This window comes from Podarcis tiliguerta (genome assembly GCF_965153285.1).
Source record: "Podarcis tiliguerta genome assembly, chromosome: Z".
Lineage (NCBI taxonomy): Eukaryota > Metazoa > Chordata > Lepidosauria > Squamata > Lacertidae > Podarcis > Podarcis tiliguerta.
This window is the reverse complement of record NC_139553.1, coordinates 37,456,600-37,463,695: the sequence shown is the minus strand read 5'-3', so window position 1 is coordinate 37,463,695 and position 7,096 is coordinate 37,456,600.

The following is a 7,096-nucleotide window of genomic DNA, read 5'->3' as shown; positions in this document are numbered from 1 at the left end:
GTAGCTCTAGTTAAGGGTTAAGGGTTAGCGTTAGGGTTAGCGTCAGGGGAAGGGGTAGGGTTGGGGTTCCCTTGTCAGGGAACTCTGGGAATTGTAGCTCTAGTTAGGGGGCAGGGTTAGGGTTCCCTCCTTGCCAGGGAACTCTGGGAATTGTAGCTCTAGTTAAGGCTTAAGGGTTAGCGTTAGGGTTAGAGTTAGGGTTAGCGTCAGAGGTAGGGGTGGGGGTAGGGGTAGAGGTAGGGTTCCCTTCTTGGCAGGGAACAGGGGGTTCCCTAACAACTCTCGGCACCCTTTTCCAACTATAGCTCCCAGATTCTTTGGGGAAAGAGGCCATGAGTGTTTAAAGCGACTTCATAGTGCTTTAAATGGTGTGGATGTGGCCCTAGCCTCCCTCACCCCACTGCCTTTTATTATTGTGGAATCGAAAGGATTTCCCCATTGAAATCTCTCAGAAACAAGAAACAGGAAGAAGAAAGACTTTGTTTCTCATGCCATTTTGGAATGTCTTAACTTGAAATGCCAATAAAGGTATTTTTATTGTATTGTGTTGTATAGTGTTGTGATTAATATGGGAAGTAGAGTGGTAAAATACGTTTGTCTTTCTCCATGTGTTTATAGTATCCATATTGCTATTTGGAATACTCGAAATAGGAGCGGGGCCCCTCAGCTGCACACCCACCTCCCTTCATTCTCCCTCCCCCACCTGCTCAGCAGCTTCCCTCCCTGCTTTCTTCCTTGCATCACCCCACTGGCATTGCATCCTTGCCCCCCAGCCCTTCCCAAACTTGCTGCGCCCCAAGGCGTTTTGCACTCGCCTGAACCCTTGTGGGGAACAGGGCAGGGTACAATGGGAACGGGCGGGGTGACCAGGCTGCTTAAACCACACCCCTTTTCCAACGGAAGCGCCATGGGGGGTGGGCCCTCCGAGAGAAAACAACAGAACAGAACAAAGAACAAAGAAGACGGAAGTGGCGCACAGTTCCTTCTGTTCCCTCGCTTCCAAAGAATGGAATGTCAACACACAGAGTATGTGATCCAGTATAGACACACACTCTGCAGCACGGGAGAGAATGAAACTGCTGACATCCAGCACCCCCTTCTCTGCTTCTCTTGAAGTCTTTGACTGTAACCCTGTCCAATCTTTTTTCAAAGAGGGCCAGGTTTGTTGAAGTGAAGGGCTGTGAGGGCCACCGAAACAGCCAACCCAAGTTGTTAACTTTTTTGGGGGGGGGGTTGAATTTGTTGACGGTTGTTGTTTTTTAGGATTTTACCCCAGGAAATAAATAAACTGCCACAGAGGCCAGATTAAACTGACCGGTGGGCTGGATTAGGCCCCCAAAATGGACTTTGAACATGCCTGATAAGTGCACAAAAAAGATGTAGTGTGTGCACCATTTCATGTTTTACTGGAAAACTTTAGGTCACTGTTAACTTGTAGGCAGGGCCTTGGGGGCAAATCCCCCCTTGAATCTGACTTATGACTTCAGCACTGCCACTACAGAGTAACAGTGTCATCATAATTTCACCATGGCAACCAGCTGCTTCATTTACACTTATTTGAAAGGCAGGTCATTGAGTATTTATTTTATTTATTTATTTTTGTATGTAATATTTATTAGGTTTTCCATAACTGAACATGTGACCACTTTCTTTCCCTTGGAAATTGACTTGATGATCCACAGCCAGTTACCAAGCATCTAAGAATATAGAAAAGAGCATCTTGATCAGAGGTCAAGTGGGAACCTTGGCACCTCTTACTTAAGATTTCAAGAAATATGTCTTCTTATGTCGCAGATGGGTGATAGCAACCTCAATGAGCCTCCCCACGTAAATGTCAATTCTCCAAGCATTAATATAAATGCTGCCTCTCAGAAATAAAGATCTGCTCATGATCAGATCTCAAAACACAATTCCCTTCTTTTCTCTCCTATTTATTCTGGAGTAAGTCACAACTAAGCCCACTAAAGTTAATGACGCTTGACCAAGCTAAATCTTCTGTTAATGAGAAGTGAATTGGGCCATTTATCTTTGTGATTGAAGAAACATGGTGTGAACTTTGATGTGCTCTAGCATTGCACATTTACTCTGGATTCTTCCATCTTTATTTTGTCCTCCAAATCCATGTTACGGAAATATCTCTTCTTCTTTTTTGCTCCTTTCTGCGATGAAGGCTCCTTTTTCCATCTTCGCCACTCTGCTTCTTCACTTATGGTGAGATGCAGAGATCATAAAAGGCAAGGTTTTAAGAAAGCGTTTATAATTAAAGTGAACAGGTGGCTCCAACTAGTACGAGCGACCGAGCAAACAAACCCACTGAGAGCTGGGATTGGTTGAAGCAGATGGTGTATCCTTTGTACCTCTTTTAATGAAGACTACGCCTGATCTCTCTGTTGGGCTTAGCATGACACATATCCTTCTCATTTGTGTAAGTACATTTATACTGACATCAAAAGAAAAGCCCCATATTTGTATCTAGATTATAACAGCAAAAGATGCATCCACTCTTAAGAACCCCTTTCAATGTTTCAGAGATCTGGGCACATTAGGCATGGCATAGCAACACAATTCAGAATGGGAACCTAATTCATGCCTGTTATCTACTCCTGTCCACAAGGGCTAACCCATCACATTGTTGATGTAATTGTATTATACAGTTGGGTGATTATATTCTCTCTCCCCCCCCCCACCCCACTCCCACTCTCTCTGGACAAAGAACAACAATCTCCAAGCATTGGATATAGTCTCGCAGCATTTAGTTTTCCATTGGGAGGAAGGAGGGGATATAAATTTAATAAATAAATTTAAAGCATAATATATTCCCTGTTGCTTCAGGCCATAAACCCATCTAGCCCAGTATCCTGTTACCACAGAGGCCAAATAAATAGGACGTGAGTGGTACCCCCCCCCTCCATCTTGGCATTCAAAGGCATACGTTCAGAAGAGTCATGGTGTTGTGTGCTGTGGGGAGGAGCTGTTTCCTATTATCTGGTATGCACCCTGGTGAGAATGACTTTGTTCAATGGATGGCTCTGGAAGTTTTGGCTGGGATTACCAAGGATATCTGTTTACTCCAAACAAGGACTCTGAAGATGTTGTTGGCATGGTCTGAGCTGTTAGAGCAGCACAACTGGAGGGAGGCTGTACACCATAATAGGTTTATAGGACACAGAATAAGGTAAATGTTATGTACTGAAGTTCTCACCCTGGGCCAGCAGGGGGATACTGTAGATAGTTATGCAAATGAAGGATCGAAAAGTGACGTTCAGTGATTGGATAGTTTTATAAAATGGCAACAGTTACATTGTTCTGGAGCTCTATATAAGCTGGCTGACTGAGCTCCTCAGCTTAGTTCTGTTCTAGCTTACAAAATAAAGAGCTGCTTTGGAGAAATTGCTGTGTCATCTGCTATGTCAACCCACAACTTAACAGTAAACAGACTGGTATTCTTTTTAAAGTATTCTGGCTCATGGGGGCACATATATCCCCCATGGTTGAACACTGGGGATCTTACTATTTTGGGTTGTGACTTTTGTTTGTTTTTTGTTTGTTTTAAATCTGCAGAGAACTCAGCTTGTGTCTGAGTGGGTGGAAGTGAATTAGCTGGAGCTGATCACTTCCTGTGGCACTGAATCCAAGCACATGAGAGAATTTAATATGGATTGCTTATATACCTAAGGCAGTATTGAGTTAGGGTACTCTTGAGTTGCCTTTCATTGACTTGGCATTGTGGGTGGGTGTGGAACCTTGGGGATGCTCTTTAAACTTAGCATTCACTGTGCATGTCATGTTCACATGCCAAAGTACATGTAGCAAGGAAGGAGAATTCTTTCCAAGTCCTTGCTGTGAGGCCATAGAATGCAGCTGCCCAGATTACATTGATTTGTCCAATCTGTTTATTTGGTTTCTGCAGATTCTCTAATTTGTTACATTCCAATAAATATAACCTGCTTGTACCATAATTGTTGTGTCTCAAGTCTTCTTTGGGGAAGTAACGACAAAGATATTCATCTAAGCAAGTCTTAGTTGCCTTCAGCATTTGTATCCTGCCGCCCACTTGCTCCTGACGTTGCTCATGCCATTTATTTTGCTTTGGCGTAATTCATCTGGGAGCTTCCAAACAATTAGTCCGGAAGCGTGTACTAAAGGGTGAAGAATTTCAGTGTTGTTGTAATGCAAGATAACTATAGATCACAAACTCTGTCATGAAATAATGCCGCCGAGAACAAAGCAAATTGAGGCTTTGTTTCCAAATGATAAGGAGGCGCTTGGAACGCTTAGCAAGGGTTCTGCATTTCATTTGCTGTCTACCTAAATGAGGACCCCTGCTTCCATATTTTCAAAGTCATTGGTTAATTATGCTCTAGTGTCATCACATTTTGTGTGTTATGGTTTGAATGTGAGCATATGTAAAACTCTGCATTTGAATATGCAAAGCAGAGTATTCCAAATTAATTCAGCCTGGTCTGGCAGCATATGTTATTCCAGGTAGCCACTTTTCACCACTTTTCTTTTTTTAATGTGTTGCAGCCAAGGTGTCTAGGCTTTGGGCCTCCAGGTGTTGTCATACATTTGTTCCCATCAGCCCATGACTAGGGGTGGTGGAATTTTTATTCCAGCAACATCTGGAAGGTCACAGGTTAGCTGCCTCTGTGTTAGCTAGTCTCTGGCAGGGATGCCCACTTAACTTTCCTGCAAGTATGGATACAGTTATTCTTATTTTACAGGCAAGAAACAGAGGCAGAGAGATACTGATTGATCCAGATTAGATTTAAGGTCACATTTCCCAAATCTGAGAGAATGCAGATGGACCAGAAAAGTTCTCAGTAACTAAGATATAGTTGTGGCAGACCCCATTCCATTATAATGGCTTGAGGAGTATGATACTGGGTATGTTGAATTGTTGTGTTGTGTAAGTGGATCATGGGGTCCTGAGATGTGTGACATTTATTATGCAGGGTAGATGACCTGCTTGTGTAATTTATCTCCATGGGCTGAAATTAGGGGTGCTTCTGACCTTTTCATCATCTGAACTTCTGCCTGAATTTTGAAATTCTGAATTACTTGAGGCCGATCTACACTCAGTCCCTGCTCCTGCCCACCTAGCAGTTCGAAAGCACGTCAAAGTGCAAGTAGATAAATAGGTACCACTCTGGGGGGGAGGTAAACGGCGTTTCCATGTGCTGCTGTGGTTCGCCAGAAGTGGCATAGTCATGCTGGCCACATGACCTGGAAGCTGTGTGCCAACTCCTTCAGCCAATAAAGCAAGATGAGCGCCGCAACCCCAGAGGCGGTCACTACTGGACCTAATGGTCAGGGGTCCCTTTACCTTTTTAAGGAACAGTTATCATAACGCATTTGGCTGTATTATGTTTTGCTTGTAACATTTAAATTTGTGTTATTAAAATGTGACACCTGAGGGCGCTGCAGAGCAACCAGGAACTGGCAGAAAAGGAAACTGCATTGTTAAGGAGAAAACAAGATAAGGAAAAATTTTATTTTACCATTATGCCCTGTGGCATTCTAATAACATTAAAATAGTAAATATAGATCGATTCTTGGTTTGGGGATTAAAATGGAACTGCTGTGGTAGATTTTTTAAATACTTTTTTTAAAGAAGCAAACATCCCACATGTTGTCCATGAGTAATCTGACATGCTTACTCTCTCAAGTGATTTGTGACCCTTCCCCATTCCCTTACCTAAGGGTTTGTGAATTAAGTCTTGAACATTAGAAGGAATATATCTAAACAGTAAGAGACATTTAATAATGGAACCAATTATGTTGGCGCTGATAGGCTCATCCTCTTTGGAGGTCTGCAAGCAGAGGCTGGGCAGCCACTAGAAGAACAAGCAAAGAGCACAGGGCAGACAAGAACAAGGTGATGCATTACTCTAACTTCCCTTCTCCAAAGCACTGTGATTGTTCTGGTGAAACCATTCTGTCTGTTTAGAAGCTAGATATGTCCATCAGAAAAGAGTCACACACACACCCGGTGTTGTCCTTGGAGTAGTAATGTTTCAGCTTTTGCAGACACAATGGGTGCTTCCAGACAGGCTGTGTGTGCTAATATTGCAAATGGATGGTTCAGATATTGCAAATGAGTCACTGGCAACATGTTTGTTTGTGATCTTTACTTCTCAGATTTCCCATGTAAAACATAAATATGGATTAATGGGAAAAATAAAGACTGGTATTGTGAGTTGTGCAGACATTGCATTTTTATTGATTTATTTACTTTGCATGTTGGGTACTGATCCCACAATAGGGGTGCCCACTGACTGTAGGGTTGTTGCTGGGTTTTGGGTTTTTGTTTTGTTTTTTAACTTCTGAGTTTCTGAAGAACCCCAAACCTCTGAATCTGTGCATAGCAGACTCGCTCCCATCCTTGTTTCAGGGTTTGTCCAAATCTTTTGCACACCCTTATCCAATACCTTCTACATTCAAAGCATACCATTCAGCTTTGGTCAGTTCCCCAAACACGAAATGTATCTGTGCAGTTGCTCCCTCCATTAAAGTTAGTGGGGACACCCACATATGCATGAGTTCTGTGCACACAAGAAATAATTGTTATCAGGCCAAAAATCTATCTTCCTTCTGCAACATTTACCTGGCATCAAACAAACCTATTTACTTCTCATTTTTGTAAGTATCAGGGTTATGTTTCCCTTAACAAAATACAAGGGGAAATGTGGTGTGGCACAGTGGTTAAGTTGTTTGATTGAGAAACAAGTTCAAATCTCCACCCAACCACAAAGTCAGTGGTGGCAGGTGCTCATTTGGATGGAAGATAAGGAGCCCAACAGCAGGTGGAGTCAGTGCCGAGAGCCACCTATTTCTAGATTTGTTCCCATCCTCCTCCCTGCTGAACTATTCAAGGGCAACATTGAAATTAATGAGAAGTAAGCTGGCAGTCAGTCCCACGCCCTGGACTGGATGTAAGTAAGAAGGCAGGCAGGTAAGGGCAGACTAAGCTTGATGTGGCAGTGTCACATCAGCCTTAATGGGCCAGCCTACACTGCACAAAGTCTGTTGGATGTGATTCAGGCAGCCACTGTTTCTCAGCATAAACTACCCCATAGGGTTGCTGCTGCTGTGA